General features: G+C 39.4%; 1 protein-coding gene and 1 pseudogene across 7 annotated transcripts in view; one reads left to right on the top strand and one right to left on the bottom strand.

Annotated features, from left to right (window-relative positions):
* METTL4 (methyltransferase like 4) overlaps positions 1-17,938 on the top strand; it is a 526,668-nt gene that overhangs the window by 314,905 nt on the left and 193,825 nt on the right. The gene's annotated exons all lie outside the window — the stretch shown is intronic.
* On the bottom strand, positions 8,917-10,251 carry LOC114894195 (annotated as a pseudogene).

Here is a 17,938-nt window from a genome sequence, read left to right as displayed (position 1 = left end):
ATCATATTGGATGGCACAGTTTTAGAATGAATGATGTAAAAGCAACTGTGCGTTTCTCAAAGTCATTAGACCTTACAATTTGAATTCTCTGGAAGTGTAGAATATGCTTAGTGGTTAAATTATTAATCAAATTCTACTAGGAGACGATGGAAATTCTTTATAAAACAGATACAGAAGATCTAGAAGCATAAAACAAACTCCATGATTTTTGTAATACCATATTTACAAATAGAGACACTAAAATCTCTGTTATTTTTAACTTTTAAGAGCATATAAACCATAGGAAAAAAGCAGGAAAGTTTGAATTATTCATTTGTACCAGAGGATAATGTTCATTTGGAAATTTGCTAATAAGGCAGCCATCTATATGACTAGATTTTGATGTAACTTGGAGCAGAAGAAACCATTCAGTATTTTAATGGATAAGATTTCAGTAGTTTCCTGGTTTTTTCATCTGTTGCACAAAACCTGTAAGTAAAAAATAAAATAGGCAATGAGTTTTTATGTGCCCTAATTCTGAGCTTCAGCTTTGTTTCACATAGAAACTTTACTTGCAAGGGGAACTGGTGATCAAATGCAGATGCTGTCACAATCCTGGCTCCTAAACCCGTAGTTCTTATAAAATCATTATTTTCCCTAGCCAACTGTAAGATGACCAGAAAACATGATGGATGATGGAAATCATCTTTATTTTTAGGATATCACTAAAATGCTTTTTCCAATATTATGTGTTAGAACCTTGCTCCATGTTATGTTGAAGGTTAAGACTGAAGGGTAACTCTTTTATAATGACTGTGGTATATTCTCAGTAGTTAACCTCCTTGGGAATTGATGGTAAACCCAATTAAGCTGAATTTCAGGTTATAATTTCAGGCATGCTGGGAGAGCTTTAGTATTATATTTATGGCTATATGTATGTTCTTTAACTCTAGACATGTCTTATTGTCATATTTATTTTTCTGTTATCCAAATGGAATCAAATATGTATTTAAAGTTGGTGGTTTTCTTGCACTGTTGGTGGGAAAGTAAACTGATACAGCCACTATGGAGAACAGTATGGAGGTTCCTCAAAAAACTACAAATAGAACTACCATATGACCCAGCAATCCCACTACTGAGCATAAACCCTGAGAAAACCATAATTCAGAAAGCGTCATGTACCAAAATGTTCATTGCAGCTCTATTTACAATAGCCAGGACATGGAAGCAACCTAAGTGTTTGTCAGCAGAGGAATGGATAAAGACGATGTGGCACATATATACAGTGGACTATTACTCAGCCATAAAAAATGAAATTAAGTTATTTGTAGTGAGGTGGATGGACCTAGAGACTGTCATACAGAGTGAAGTAAGTCAGAAAGAGAAAAACAAATACCATATGCTAACACATATATATGGAATCTAAAAACAAAAAAAAAGGTTCTGAAGAACCTAGGGGCAGGATAGGAATAAAGACGCAGACATAGAGAATGGACTTGAGGACACGGGGAGGGGGAAGGGTAAGCTGGGATGAAGTGAGAGAGTGACATGGACATATATACACTACCAAACGTAAAATAGATAGCTAGTGGGAAGCAGCCACATAGCACAGGGAGATCAGCTCGGTGCTTTGTGTCCACCTAGAGGGGTGGGATAGGGAGGGTGGGAAGGAGACGCAAGAGGGAGGAGGTATGGGGATATATGTATACGTATAGCTGATTCACTTTGTTATACAGCAGAAGCTAACACACCATTGTAAAGCAATTATATTCCAATAAAGATGTATTGGGCAAGAAAAGGAGACATAGACCTAGCACAGAATAACAAGATAATAGCTTCTAGTAATCCAGCTACTAGAATAAAGGCATGATATTCCAAAAACATATTTTTAAGTGTCTATCCAACTTTAGTTACTGAATAAGATGGGCAAAAAGATCGCCCACCTTGGAGCTGACCTTCAGGTGAAGAGAGTCAGAAATTAAACAAGATGAATTTGTTTGGAGTGTCATGGCAGAGATATATGTGCAACTTTCAGTATTGTGGTTAGGGATGTCCTCACTGAGAAGCTGATGTTTGAGAAGGGTACAATGTTAGAGAGTGACCAGCCTTTAGGCGATCAGGCTGAGCTTCTTTTGGGGTTCTAGCTTTGAAGATTAGGAACTCTGGTTCATGGAGTTGAGAAGTCCTATTTATATCTAGGCAATAACCATGAAGAAGTCAAAGGACTTAGGAGTTCATTCGAGGCTCTGCACCTGGCCAGGTTGGGAGCTGACATCCCTCGGAACAGAAGGACTTGGAAAAGGCTACACTAGGCAGATCGGTAAGGTTAAATCAGCTACTGGGATGAGGGGATGGCTAAATCAGGACGCCAGAAGCAAAATGGGTAATAGGGCGTCTGCAGGGATAGCTTCCTGTGCTGAACTGCTGAAGTACTATCCAGGCTGATCTGTTGGCTCTACTCACTAGGTAGGACTTCCTGGATGGTAAAATACTCACATATTTAAGGTAAATTTTGACATTCATGGGTTATATAATCTCCTCTCGTGGCAGATCCACATGCTTGAGTCTGACCTGACTAGGGTTGCCAGTTAAGGAACAGGGTGTCCTGATAAATTTGAATTTCAGATAAACAATGAAAAGCCTTTTAGTGTAAGTATATCGCAAATATTACTTGGGGTATACTATAATAAGTATACTTATACTAAATATATTCATTATTTTCTGAAATTCAAATTTAACTGAGCATTCTATGTTTTTATTTGCTAAATCTGGCAACCCTAGATTTGAAGCTCATCTGGAGGTCCAAATCCTTGATAGGCCAGGCTTTGGGGTGTGTGATAGAAGCTGAGACCTCCTTCCTCTTTAGCAGCATTTGTTGTTTAAAAATATTAGCATCCTCTATATCTGGGGTCCTAAAATGGATATTATGTACTTTTTAGAAAACTCTACTATTCACAGCAGTGGTGTGAATAACTAGCTAGTGAAGAATTATATGGCCCTAAAGCAGCATTTAACTTTTCACACCACAACATCAATGTAGAAAGTATAAAATCAGAGCAGTGCTACGAGTCTTGAACCACACCTACTGGGTCTCTCTATCTTCTGTGGTGGGTTCTAAAGCATGTCTGTGGAAACCTGGGACTCCTTGCTACCCATTTGGAAAACTACTGCTTTAGTATCAAGAATTAGCTGAAAAGATCAGATGAGTCATTAAAAAAAAAATCCCTCCCCACTGTGTTTGGGATCAAGCATTCTAAGTACTCGGTGGGTATGAGAGAATTTAAAGGTATGAGACAATTTTTTCTAAAGAAATGAATATTAATGGGATATATTTCTAGCAGTGAGTGTCTGGGAAAAGTATATTAACTTGGCAAGGAGGGAGTCCTACATACCCCCTCCCCCCCCACTTTTATTTTGCTGTAACTCTCTATAATGCCCAAGTTATTTTTTTCCATAGGGAATTAGACCCTATTTTATTCCCAGCACAAAAGATGTAGCATGCCTTTTTATTTGCTGTTTGATTAAATTCTCACCAGTTTTGAAGATCTGCAAATAATTACTCAGTCATAGGTCAGTTAAGAATACTGAAGTACAACCAGACAATACATATGGTATTTCAATTAATTTTCATGTGAATTTCTATCATTTCTTTTCTTTGCACTGTTATCATTGTTGGATAATTTAACATCTGTATGAGCATACTTAATTATAGCTGGCTTCAGAGTGGGCAAGGTCACATGGAAAATGCCATCACGAGAGGACAGATTTGTACTGTGATTCTCAGAATTCACTCTGAGAATCATCTGTTAAAATCAATTGTGCTCCCAAATGAGGGATACCATTTTTATTTCTGACTTATTTTCAAGTTAAGATGCTATGTAGATTTGATGTGTAATATATTATCACAGAGTAGGTCTTGACAGTCCTGATTCAGGCAAAACTTGATGCTGGAGTCTCAAAGCTTTGTCCTAGGCTCCCCCCACCATCATCCCTTCCCCCATGTCTTTCCTTCCTGTCTTGTCCCTTTCTTTTCCTTTCCTTCTTCCCCTTTCTCACTTGCTCCCTAAATGATCTTATCCATTTCTATAGACTGTCCTCTTTCCCTCCACCCAAGATAAATATCCCTGGTACTTGACTTTATTCTCTTTATTGGCAATTGGAGTGGCAATTGGAGTGGGCAGGTGGGCTTGGCAAATAACATGCTGGTGCCTGGGTTTGAACTGAAGGTTGGTGACCCAAAGAACCAGGGACAGTAGAGAGTTCATCTGGGTGGGAACAAGCAGCATGCAAGTCCATATCCTGGGGGCAGCCTGAACCGTGGTACCAGTGGCCACGTTCAGTGTCTAGGGCCAGCCATGGTGGCTGCCATGGCCTCAGCAGAGGAACAGTGGCATAATTTTCACTGTGTTCTTTGCTGACCAGTGTTCTGTGGTTTCTGCTTATTTTCTGAGTGTGTTTCTCCAAACTTCTTGGAAATTCTGTGAGCTATCCAACATCTTTCCAATACATTTCTTTTATTAAACTAGCAAGAGTTATTCCTATTATTTGTTGATTGCCATGATGATGGGGTTCATAAAATTAGTCCAGACTTCTTTTCTGAGCTTTAAAATCAAATGCTAACTTAAACTTTAAACTTGGATGTCTCGCATTAGAGTCATCTCAAAATAATGTGTCAAAACTGAACTTGTGTTCTTCTCCCAGGCCTGATACTTCCTCAGTCTTCCCTGCTCCATAACCTTGACTCAGTCCAGTCATCTGGCATCATGTTGGATGATGGATTGTTGACCTGGTCTGACTGCACCAGGCTGGAGACCAGCAAATAGCCAGAACAATTGAGTAGGAGAATAAAGACCCCCTGAGAAGGCCTCAAGGTTACCTTCTCAAAGGAGGTGCTTCACTTGGGTCTGATGTTGTGTCTGCGTCCATCATTGTTACCTTGAGACGCCCATGCACACCCTTCCAGTCTGGCCTCATGACACTCCTGTCCTTGATGACTGTGGTCCAGACTCACTGGTCATCTTTCAAGTCCTTGAACATGCCAGGCTCTTTCCATTCACAGGCCCTTTGCACAGGCTGTTCACAGTGTTTGGAAAGCCCTTTCCTTCTCTTTACTTCACTAATTCCTCCCTGTGCTTTAGCTTAAATAAAATTTATTTGCCTTTTCTAACCCCCCAAGCTAAATTATATCTTCCTGTTTGTTTTTGCATTTTCCCCTATAGGTAGTAACTAGAACATTTGAAAGTCTATATTCCATTTGAAAGTCTATATTTATTTGCTTAACGTCTGCTAGGCTATATGCTTCCTCAAGGTATGGGCATTGTCTCCTCAGTACTTGCACAGTGTGAGGCATATGGTAGATGTTCAACAGATATTTGTTGTAAAAATGAGTAAATGAAAGAAAATCATAAATTTAGGAGAATGGAAGTGAGGAGGAGAGGATAAAAAGGAAGTACCATTGCTCCTGCCCTTTAGTTAATTTATCAAATTACATCCTTACCTCATGAAAAGAGTTCTTTTTAAGTGGCTGGCATTGCCAGCTCAAGGCAAATATGATCTGGTAGGTCTTTATGTAGAATATTCTAGGCCTCTTGCTCCTTTGGCCTTAGCCCTGCACATATGAGTACAACCAAGGAGCCTCCTCTTTAGGACCTGGGCAGCGTTCATGATCTTCATTACTTACTCAGAGTGGTACCGAGTTACCCATCGTTTTCACCATCTCTGCTGCTCTTCCTGGGTGCTTATGTCTCTAACGTTGCTGAAGGCAGGGCCTTGGTTAGATCAGCTGTGGGTTCCCCCTGCAGCATCACCTGTACACCACTTGGTCTACTGCCGTTCATAGATGCCTTCCTTTCCAGGTTGCACTGGGGTTCATTTTCCACCATAATAAATGCTCCTCCTGATGTGGATCTTTCTAGAGATGCTAAGGACTCTTCTTATTTATTAGAAAAGAAAAAAAATTCTGTTCATGGTATATAGGCACCTGGGTTCTGCCAGCTGTCTCCCTTTCTCAGGTTTATAATGGACTTAGAAGACAACCCACGAGTGTCATGGTCTTCCTGTTTCCCAGACTGGGTTATTCCCTTTGTCCATCTACTCTGGCAGGTGACAGCTAAGAGGAGCCACCTACCTGTCTAAGAGACGTGCAGAGGACAGTGTCCCCTCAATTCCCTGGCTCCCAAGCCTTCTCCGTGGGGAAAGACATCAGCCAAATTGTCTTTGGGCAACTGCTCTCCAGAAAGCCACAGTGTATACCCGTTTTCCCTGTCATCTTAACAGCCTCGCCGTTAGAAATAGGGAAATCCTCATTTCTCCTATGTTTAGCCCTGTCTTATGCTCTCAGGCTCCCAGGCATGGGTCACCAGAGGCCATTTGTAACACAGCCCCCTCAATCACTGAACAGTGAGTTACGGGTATGGGATAGAGAGTTTAACTCATCAACTTCTCGGTAGCATTAATCCTTTTACAACATAACTCAATAACTCTTCTGATTTTTTTAATATGAAGAAATGAATTTTCTAATAAAGAACTTGTTAGGAATGGTCTGAAGCCTTAGGAGAAGAAGGTAAGGCTGAAGAGATAGGTTCTTCTGAATTTGTAAGTTTGCAAATTGCTGGGCCAGAGTTCTCCCCTGAGGACGCAACTCTTGGAGTCTTGATCGTGTCTGGCTCTTAAAAATTGTAGTGATATACCTTTTAATACTCAGAGTGATGATTTAAATAATTGTCTTGAACAGAAAACACTTCTGAGGCATGACTGATTATGAATTCTAAGTCTTGAAGTTCTTAGAATTCAAAAAATATAATCATAACACATTTTATTTTAACTAATATTAATATTTTTATGGATTGTATTATCCTTTACTCACTTGGAAGTGGGTTTAAGTCTATAATACCAACACTGGGGAGGATAAATAGTAATATGGACAACCCAAAATATGACTTATTTTTAAATCAATGAGATGCTTTCTGTCTTGTAATGTAGCAGACCTAACCTATTTATTTATGTTTTGGTTGGGCTAACATTAAGAGCAATTTATAATCCTTGGACATATATTTATGAGTGCTAAGGTAAATGATGTGCAGGTGTTTTATATTCCTAATCCATGAGGGCCTCCTGCTTTTCCCCAAGTCTAGCCCCTTACCGTTTCTTCACCCTTCCCACAAGACCTTGACCATCAACCATCTTCTCATTGCTCTTGCATCTTCTTTGTCTACTTTCCATTGATTCTTTCTTCTAAGCCTATATTTTGGGGATATTGGGGGATATGTACACACACACACAAATTCTTTTGAAACTGTTTTCTCTTCAGGTTGTCTCAACACTCATTTGTTTAACTGACAACCTTTTTGAGATCATGATATATACTGTCTACCTTCACTTTATGTTTTACTCACTTTTCATGCATTTAAAAATTGTTTTTACCCTCACTTCTATATTAGTTTCCTATGGCTGCTATAACAAATAACCACAAACTTGGTGATTTAAAACAACGTAAATTTATTCTCTTATAATTCTTGAGGCTGGCGTTCAAATCAGGTTAACTGGGCTAAAACCAAGGGGTTGGCAGGACCGCACTCCCTCTGAGAATCCAGGGAAGAATCCATTTCCTTGCCTTTTTCAGCTCCTAGTGGCCATCTGGCTCCTTCTTGCATCTTCAAAGCCCACATCGTAGCATCTTCTGCTGAGGTTATTGTGTCACTTTCTGTGCCAACTCTCCTTCCACCTCCCTTCTCTAGAGATACTTGTGATTGCATTTAGGGCCCACCCAAATGATCCAGGAGAATCTTCTCACCCCCAGATCCTTAACATAATCACACCTGGACTCTCTGGGAGTCATTAATCAGCCTGCATCACATTTCTGATCACAAACCTGAAGTCATTACTCATCCCTTTCTCTGCCTTTGTGCAGCATTTACAGAGACTGGCTTCTTGAAACACCCCTCTGTCTAACTTCTGTGTCAGTTACTCCTGTTTCTCTCACAAGCATGTTATGTCCTTCTCTTCTTCCTCTCACTTCTAAATGTAGGTTTTCTTCAGTATACTCTCCTAAGTTTTATTTTTCTTGCTTTCTGGACTACCTTCCTTGACCGTCTCCTCCATATCTACACCTTCTCAATCTTCATCTCTTGGGCAAACCCCCTTCAGGACTCCAGCTGTGGTTTCTAGCTGCTTGCTAGGCATCTTTCACACGGACAACCCTGAGTAATGAGACTGAACTCGTTACCCACTCTCTAGACCTCTTCTGTCTCCTTAATCAGCATCACAGTTAATGACCCACCATTCAGAAGAATAATATAAGCTCTTTCTCTTTCTTTGTCCTGGCCACTACCTTATTTCAAACCCTAAATGACTCTGATATAAACTATATCAGTAATTTCCTAACAGATTTTCCTCTCTGTGATTCTTAGCAATTCCCTACTTTGTTTTGAGTATCAGCTTTCTAAAACCTAGCTGTAACTGGTATAAATTTTGCATTCATAATCCTCAGCGCCACTGCCCCCCCCCCCCCCCCCCGCAACCTTGCCCTGCCCCAGCATGTTCTGATTAAAATCAGATTTGTGGCCTTCAAGGCTCTCTCCAACTTGATTTCAGGTGTAACTTATAGATTTATCCCCCACCGCTATACTCCTTCCACAACCTGCCAGATGTGAAGAGTTCATGTCTCTGTGCCACTGCGTATTCTATTACACCTATTTCCTCCTTTTTCATTATGAAAATCTCACAATGCAGACCTCCAGGCAGAACATAATATGCAAGGACATGACAGTGAAATGTATTTTAAATTTAAATAATTGTTCAATTTCCTCCTTGCTTTGCCATTGAAAGTGCTAGTACTCTCTGCTGGGCCTTGTTAAGGAATGCCTTCATCAGACTTGGAGGTCCTGTCTGAATTTTCTAATAGTGAAGGGAAGGCTCTACTTAGTCAAAGCCCTAGTTTTTTTGTTTGTTTGTTTGTTTTTTTTAAAAAAGACACATTTATTCAGTGTCATGATCAGACTATTACAGTTAGCAATCAACAGCATGGGTGCAAAAAAAAAGAAAAAAAACTACATTAAAACCCTTTGTTGGAATGCCTTATACTTTCCACAGAACAGAAACTAAAATAACCTGTTATACAATTAGTCACAAATACAGTCCTCGAGTCTTTTTGCCCATACACATGAGTATTGTCTAAAACATGTCTTCTTTGTAGCAGCTAGGCCCTGCCACCACTGTGCTTGGCTGAGTTCACAAATCTCTTGTAACCTGTAGCTTCCCTGTCACTTCTCTGGCTCCCCTCTCCTGCTAAGCTTTGTTTCCTGGCAGTAATCAAAACCTCCTGCCACTGCCATAGCTCCTGCTGCTGCTGGAACCACCACAGCCACCTTGGTTTCGGGGTTTGGCAAAGTATTGGCCTCCACCACCATAGGGGCCAGAACTTCTGCCTCCAAAGTTTCCTCCTTTCATGGGTCCAAAATTTGAAGATTGATTGTTGTAACTGCCAGAATCATTGTAGCTTCCACCACCTCCAAAATTGCTTCCGTCATTACCAAATCCATTATAGCCATCCCCACTGCCACCATATCCACCGCTACCACGGCTGCCACCAAAGCCACCTCGACCACTGAAGTTTCCTCCATGACCGAAGCTGCCATTCCCACGAAAACCACCTCCACGACCACCACCAAAGTTTCCAGAACCACTTCGACCTCTTTGGCTGGATGAGGCACTAGCCATCTCTTGCTTAGATAGGGCTTTCCTTACTTCACAGTTGTGGCCATTCACGGTGTGGTATTTCTAAATGACAGTCTTGTCTACAGAGTTATGGTCATCAAAGGTTACGAAAGCAAAGCCTGTCTTTTTGCCACTGCCTCGATCAGTCATGATTTCAATCACTTCAGTTTTCCCATACTGTTCAAAATAATCTCTTAGATGATGTTCTTCAGTGTCTTCTTTAATGCCACGAACAAAAATCTTTTTCACAGTTAAGTGGGCACCGGGTCTTTGAGAATCTTCTCTTGAGACGGCCCTCTTTGGTTCCACAACTCTTCCATCCACCTCGTGTGGCTTTGCCTTCATGGCTGCATCCATCTCCTCCACAGTGGCATACGTGACAACCCCGAAGCCTCTGGAGCGCCTGGTGTTTGGATCCTTCATCACCACACAATCTGTGAGCACTCCTCACTGCTCACAATGGCTCCTCAGGCTCTCATCGGTTGTTTCAAAGCTCAAACCTCTGATGAAGAGCTTCCGCAGCTCTTCGGGCTCTTTGGGTGACTCTGACTTAGACATGACGGCAGTGGAGCGAGGGGAGACATCAACGATGCTTACTCGGCGGTGTCCACGGGCAGAAAGGAGTAATCTACAGAACGTATCTCCAAAGGCCTAGTTTTAATGTTAATTTCTTTTATCCTTCTTTATTTTATACATTAATTCTACAACTCTTTAATGAATACCTACTGTGTGCTGGATACTATTCTAGGCCCTGAAAGATAAAATAACAAGCAAAACTAACATGATCCCTGCCTTTTGGAGGTTATAGATTAGCGGGAAAACAGTATTAATCAAATACAATAAGATAGAAGTCAATGACATCTATGTCAAGTGCTAAGAAGAGGTGCCCAGTTTTATCAGAGTGTATCATTGGAGTGCTGACCTAGTTGGGGGGTTCAAAACAGGCTTCCCTGAGGAAAAAATGAATGAATAGCAAAGGAGAGGGAGGCATTCTGAAAAGACCTTATCCACGTATTACACAGAGACTAATTTGGGGAAGAAAAAAAAACCCACCTAAAATATACATTTAGCTACTAATTGGGAATGTGCATATAGTTAAATGTAGAAATTATATCCTCTAAATATACCTCTGAAGATATAAAGCTATATTAGGGCCAAAATTGGCACCAAGAGCTAGCTCAGCACTTTTAATGGATGTGCTGGGGTATAAATATCTTTACAGTGTTACCTGGGATCCCGTAAATAGCTTTGTGAGAAAGGTCAATACGTTTTGCCTTTCCAAAGTGTTTCAGAAATGTTCCATAGGAATAATTCTTACTTCCTTAGGAGCACCTGTCTTGCTCATTGTTTGCTCAACAGCTGCAAAACAACTTGCTCTCTTATTGCAGTTTTTCTTTCCCCTTTAATGCGAGAAATCAGAGAGTTAAGTGTTAATCATGCTCCACATTTATCAGCATTGTCATCATCAGAGCACAAAATGTCTCTTGTTTCATGTTTATATTTCCCCCCATCTTCCTTGGTTCTTCCTATTCCACTGCCCACATCACATATCTCTTTAAATATACATGTATTAGATTCATTGCATCCAAAATGAACTTGCTCTCCACCCCAAACTGCTGTTCTTCACTTCTAGTCTCACAGGTCAGAACTCTGCTAATGGGTGTCAATGACCCCACCTCCCAGGTATCTCTGGACTCCACCCTTCCATCCATCCATGCTGCCACTCCTAGATTCAGGTCCTTGCTATTTATTTCCTGCACTACTGAAACTGATCTCCCTGATTGTCTTCCTAACTCTAGTCTTATTTGCTAAATGCAGCCAAAATGACTTTTCTAAAACACATATCTGATTATACCACTCCTCTGCTTAAAAACCTTCCATGGCTCACAGTTTTCTGATGGAAGTCCTTAGAATGGTGTCAAGGCTCCTCACCTTTGACCCCTGTCTGCAGTTCTGCCATCACTGTACCCTCTTCGTAAGCATCCACTTTGCCTGCATCTTGAGCTACTTGGCAGCCCCCTACATGTACCTCTTGTGTCTTGCCTCTGTGCCTTAGCACATGGTGTTCAAAAGTCAGAGATGATTAGAAAAAGGTATTCCAAATAGAGAATCCAGCAAAAGAGCAAAGGCACGTGGACAGTCAGGGTAAACAATGTTTAGGAAAGCATTTATACAGAGTAAAAGAAATAAAGAATCAAGGAATTGTGCACTTAAAACTACTGTAAGAAACAGCCAGTAGACCAGTTAGGGCAGGACATAGTTTCTACGTGACAGGATTAGAAGAATGAGGGAACTGGGGAGGATAAAGGAAAATTATTGAAGGTTTTTGGAAAAGAGAGTGATATGAGCAGAGTTGTTGGCTGGTTGTGTCATATAGATTGAGCTGCACAGAGAAAGGATTGGAAACAAGTTAATAGGTTAGGAGACAGTTGGGATAGTTTAGGGCCACTGATTAGAGGATAGACAGGGGCTCATCCTTAAAGATGGTAATGAAGTGTGTTTTCATATTCCACTGAATAAACTAATTATTTGAATTTTTCCCTTTTAAAGTGCATCAGTTTGAAAGCCTCCTCCGGTTTATGCAGTATACACGTGTGGAAGTTATAAGTTGGATGGGAATTTATCACTTAATTTAAAATTGGTACATATTTAATCATATATTGTTTAATCTATACACATAATGTGCCCATTGTTTACAGTCATGAAGCATTAGGAATGTTGACATTGACATTTAAGAATCTAATGAAGAGGGTGAAATTCTGATAAATCTCCAATTTAGTTTAAAACAATTTGTGACAAATCTGTAATTTGGCAACCATCTAATGAAAATTCTTATATAGCGAAGCAAGATCTTGTAAAAAAAAAAAAAATAGCAATGATCATATTCCTCTTACGATTTCCTTGGTTGGGAATGGAGCCTGTTTCCAGCCAAAGTGTGTTACTTGCCCATTGCATACTGAGAATTTATCTTTCATCTTGTTATTTACAATCAAAGCTCAAAAATATAAAAGTAATCCAGCTGAATTTTATAAAGGCAAGGACTTCAAATAGTGAAAGCATTTTAGAATCCATTGTTAATATTGAAACACATAGTCAAATTTCAATGCAATTTTAATATATGCTCCCAACCGAAATGTTAGCAGGACTCCTAGAGATGAATGAGAAACTAACTTTTGATTCAGTTCCTGTGAACTGAGTTCAGAAATGCTCTTGGATCAGCCCCTATTAGACTAGGTTGAGAGTACTTTATGTCCTGTGCTTTGTGGTCTTATGCGGTATGTTGATAACCTCGAGAGAGATGGGGTCACTGTGGGCCAGGTTCACACTCAGTGAGTCTACCTGTGGTAGACTATGCTGCCAGCCTTGATCTTCCTGGAGGAAATAGTTATCTTCCAGAAGGTGTGATATGACTCTCAGTCAAATATCGGCAAACCTGAGCTCCCAGGTGGGGACCCTACCCTGTGCTAGGGGGTGTTGGTGATTACTGTGTATCTTGACTGTCCTGGCTTCCTTCAATATCCTTTGCTATAGAAACCCTGTTTGACTTATCCATGTCATAGCTGGGTCAAGCCTTTCTGTCAATCTTAGACTACTATCAACATAGCCAGTATAGCGGTTGAGCATTATAATGTCATTTAAAAACATTTGGGTTGAATCATGCTCTCTCCTAAAGAATTAGCTTAAAATAAATTTAGTGGTCATTTGTTAAATGTTAAGAAATAAGGGTTTGTCTTCATATTTTGAAATTTTAAGTGCATTAAAATCAATATATTTATCTAAAATAAAAATATGCAAAGCAAAAGTGGTTATTTAAAGTTCTTATGGGGATAGACAGAAATTATTTAGAATGTAAAGTGTTTATAATTCAAAAAGTTGGGAAATGCTGGCCCAAGAGAAGAGCAATCCTATCCTGAAGTAGACTGTTCTTGAGGGGAATTGAAAGGAGAACATGGGAGAAAGAGATCTTTCCATCACTTCCAAATGTCACAAGTACCTAATGGAACATCCAAGGGATGATTCCACACAGGTAATTAGTGAGACTCCAAAATTCTTCCATATATTTTTTGTACAGAAGCAGTGCTAATTGCAAAATTCTCATTGCGTACTCAGCCCGATGCAGACAAAGCAAAGTGCTGCTCTTACATATCTGATGTGTCTGCTGTCCTAAATATGATTTCAGTTTAGGGTTTTGACAGGAGGAGCCAGCATTGATATAATATTATCGATGTGCATTATAATAAATTATTTGCACCAAGGCTAAATGTATATCCAACTTCATGCTTTTATCCACTTTTAATACTTTATAAGAGTTTATGAAAAATTTGAAACTATCATTTTAAAATAAGAAAAAAGTGAAGATACCAGTTAACAAAACAATATCTTGCAAAGTTAAACTTTACATTTTTTAGGGTTGCATAAATTGGCCTTTCAGAGTAGAAAGATCAGAAATTGGTAGCTCCACCTTTGTGAGGACCTGAGAGTCTAATCAATAAATGTAAAAATTTCACACTTTTGCTTCACTTAGAACTAGAGATTCTATTTTAAATGCTCTTAGAAAAATTTTCTTTCTTTCTTTTTTTTTTTCCTGGAAATAAGACCTAGGTTGTAGAAAACACTCCAGCTAATGTTCAGTCCCTGAAAGCAAAAACCTCTCACTAAGGACAGTGATATGAGATATATCATGTCTCCTGATGAACAAAAAGCAGATTTTTACATTTAAGATGGGAGAATGGGCAGTGGGTACTCGTAATAGTGGAAAGAGGACAGCAGCTAATGACTAAGTATTTTAATGACAAAATGTACCTGTTAGAGCTGGACTGAGAGCTGGACTCAGAAGTGACAAACCCTATAAAAGCCATTAGCCACTCAAAATTAACATCCCTTCTGAATCTTCAGAAGGGATTAGAAGAGTAAAAAGCCTGATTCCATCTTTCTAAATAGGATATTTCCCCTTAGAGGGGACTGCAAAATTCAGAATCAATCTGGGAACCAACCATGGCTTGTAGTTTCAGGGTGGGGGAGAGTAGAATGTGGAATGTTTGCAGTCCCTCCTGAAATTAAGTGGGATGAAACCCAGCCTTATCCTGTTGTGTCCGCACAAATCCTTCACGAAACTTTGCCACTTTATCTAATCTTCCACCTTGGCTGGAGAAATGCTACATTATCTCAGTCGTTCATTCATGTTTCCTATGTCTCTGTTTTCACTTAAAAAGGATGTCTGACCCATTGGTAATTTTCCTATCTGGTTTCACAATCCTTTGCCACTTTAGAGACATTCAGAAATCTTTATACATCAGATTGCTATAGCACTAATTGGACTTTTGATCAGTATAGCAGATTGATCTTACCTGATTCTGATTGCCCACACTAAAAACAGAAATACTGGGTAAAATATTTTAGAACATGTATTTAAGCCATAAGTGACATAGAGAGGTTTAAAAGCAAGATAGGGAGATTTCTAGGTGCCAGAAATGAGATAGGACTCTCTAGTTTTGAAAGGAGTTGAATCTGCATGGTCCATGTATCAGGTGCGGGGATAGAATCTTTAAAGGAGACTGGAAGTCACTGCTCACCAGCTTGGCATTATGACTGAAAGTGAGCTGTCCACTCTAGGCCAACAGAGTGAAAAAAAGACACTGAAACACCAGGACTTCCATGTGTGGATGTGAGGGCACATCTATGAATGTTTTATCGTGGCCCTTCTCTGGGAACTCCAGAGAGATTTGATCTTGCAATCCCAATATCAGCTCCATAACAGCTTCCAGTAAATTTCATTTTCCCTCTATTCCCTGAGATGTGCCATTTCACGTGTACCTTTCTGACTGTCTTCAAACTTTTTTTAAAACCATGCAGCTCTAACCCTATCAAAACCTTTTCTTGGACAATCTGCAACCATTATAACTTCAAATGTTGTTTCTGCCCTGTTTTCTTCCCCTTCTGGGCCTTCAGTTATATATATGACGGATTTTTTTTAGTTAAAAAAGGCTATATATCACTAATACCCTTTCCGGTATTTTTCATTGTCTTTGCTCTTTTTGTTTCTGCTTATGTATTTTCAGTTGACCTATTTTCTTTATTTTTTTTTTTGAAGAAACTACAATAATTTTTATTGAAAAATGTGAAAGTGAAACATATTTATTGCATTATTTTTTAAAACATCTTTATTGGTGTATAATTGCTTTACAATGTTGTGTTAGTTTCTGCTGTGTAACAAAGTGAATCAGCTATATGTATACGTTTATCCCCATATCCCCTCCGTCTTGAGTCTCCCTCCCACCCTCCCTGTCCCACCTCTTTAGGTGGTCACAAAGCACCAAGCTGATCTCCCTGTGCTATGCAGCTGCTTCCCACTAGCTATCTATTTTACATTTGGTAGTGTATATATGTCAATGCTACTCTCTCACTTTGTCCCAGCTTACCCTTCCCCCTCCCTGTGTCCTCAAGTCCATTCTCTATGTCTGCATCTTTATTCCTGTCCTGCCCCTAGGTTCATCAGAACCATTTGTTTTTTAGATTCCATATATATGTGTCAGCATACGGTATTTGTTTTTCTCTTTCTGACTTACTTCACTCTGTATGACAGACTCCAGGTCCATCCACCTCACTACAAATAGTTCAGTTTCATTTCTTTTTATGGCTGAGTAATATTCCATTGTATATATGTTCCACATTGTCTTTATCCATTCATCGGTAGATGGACATTTAGGTTGATTCCATGTCGTGGCTATTGTAAATAGAGCTGCAATGAACATTGTGGTACATGACTCTTTTTGAAATATGGTTTTCTCAGGGTATATGCCCAGTAGAGGGATTGCTGGGTCATATGGTAGTTCTATTTTTAGTTTCTTATGGAACCTCCATACTGTTCTCCAGTATCAATTTCCATCAACAGTGCAGGAGAGTTCCCTTTTCTCCACACCCTCTCCAGCATTTATTGTTTGTAGATTTTTTGATGGCCATTCTGACCGGTGTGAGGTGATAACTCATTGTAGTTTTGATTTGCGTTTCTCTAATGATTAGTGATGTTGAGCATTCTTTCATGTGTTTTTTGGCAATCTGTATATCTTCTTTGGAGAAATGTCTATTTAGGTCTTCTGCCCATTTTTGATTAGATTGTTTGGGTTTTTTTGATATTGAGCTGCATGAGCTGCTTGTAAATTTCGGAGATTAATCATTTGTCAGTTGCTTCATTTGCAAGTAGTTTCTCCATTCTGAGGGTTGTCTCTTGGTCTTGTTTATGGTTTCCTTTGCTGTGCAAAAGGTTTTAAGTTTCATTAGGTCCCATTTGTTTATTTTTGTTTTTATTTCCATTTCTCTAGGAGGTGGGTCAAAAAGGATCTTGCTGTGATTTATGTCATAGTGTGTTCTGCCTATGTTTTCCTCTAAGGGTTTGATACTCTCTGGCCTTACATTTAGGTCCTTAATCCATTTTGAGTTTATTTTTGTGTATGGTGTTGGGGGTATTCTAATTTCATTCTCTGACATTTAGCTGTCCAGTTTTCCCAGCACCACTTATTGAGGAGGCTGTCTTTTCTCCATTGTATATTCTTGCCTCTTTTATCAAAGATAAGGTGACTATATGTGCATGGGTTTACCTCTGGGCTTTCTATCCTGTTGCATTGATCTATATTTCTGTTTTTGTGCCAGTACCATACTGTCTTGATTACTGTAGCTTTGTAGTGTAGTCTGAAGTCAGGGATCCTGATTCCTCCAGCTCCATTTTTCTTTCTCAAGATTCCTTTGGCTATTCGGGATCTTTTGTGTTTCCATACAACTTGTGAAATTTTTTGTTCTTGTTCTGTGAAAAATGCAACTGGTAGTTTGATAGGGATTGCACTGAATCTGTATATTTCTTTGTCGTCCAAGAACATGGTATATCGCACCATCTGTTTGTAACATCCTTAATGTCTTTCATCAGTGTCTTATAGTTTTCTGCATACAGGTCTTTTGTCTCCTTAGGTAGGTTTACTCCTAGGTATTTTATTCTTTATGTTGCAGTGGTAAATGGGAGTGTTTCCTTAATTTCTCCTTCAGATTTTTCATCATTAATGTATAGGAATTCAAGAGATTTCTATGCTTTAATTTTGTATCCTGCTACTCTACCAAATTCATTGATTAGCTCTAGTAGTTTTCTGGTAGCATCTTTAGGATTCTCTATGTACATTATCATGTCATCTGCAAACAGACAGCTTTACTTCTTTTCCAACTTGGATTCCTTTTATTTCTTTTTCTTCTCTGATTGCTG

This window comes from Monodon monoceros, unplaced genomic scaffold (assembly GCF_005190385.1).
Source record: "Monodon monoceros isolate NGI ecotype Baffin Bay Population unplaced genomic scaffold, NGI_Narwhal_1 Super_Scaffold_1, whole genome shotgun sequence".
Classification (NCBI taxonomy): Eukaryota; Metazoa; Chordata; class Mammalia; order Artiodactyla; family Monodontidae; genus Monodon; species Monodon monoceros.
This window is presented reverse-complemented; position numbering and strand designations above follow the sequence as displayed.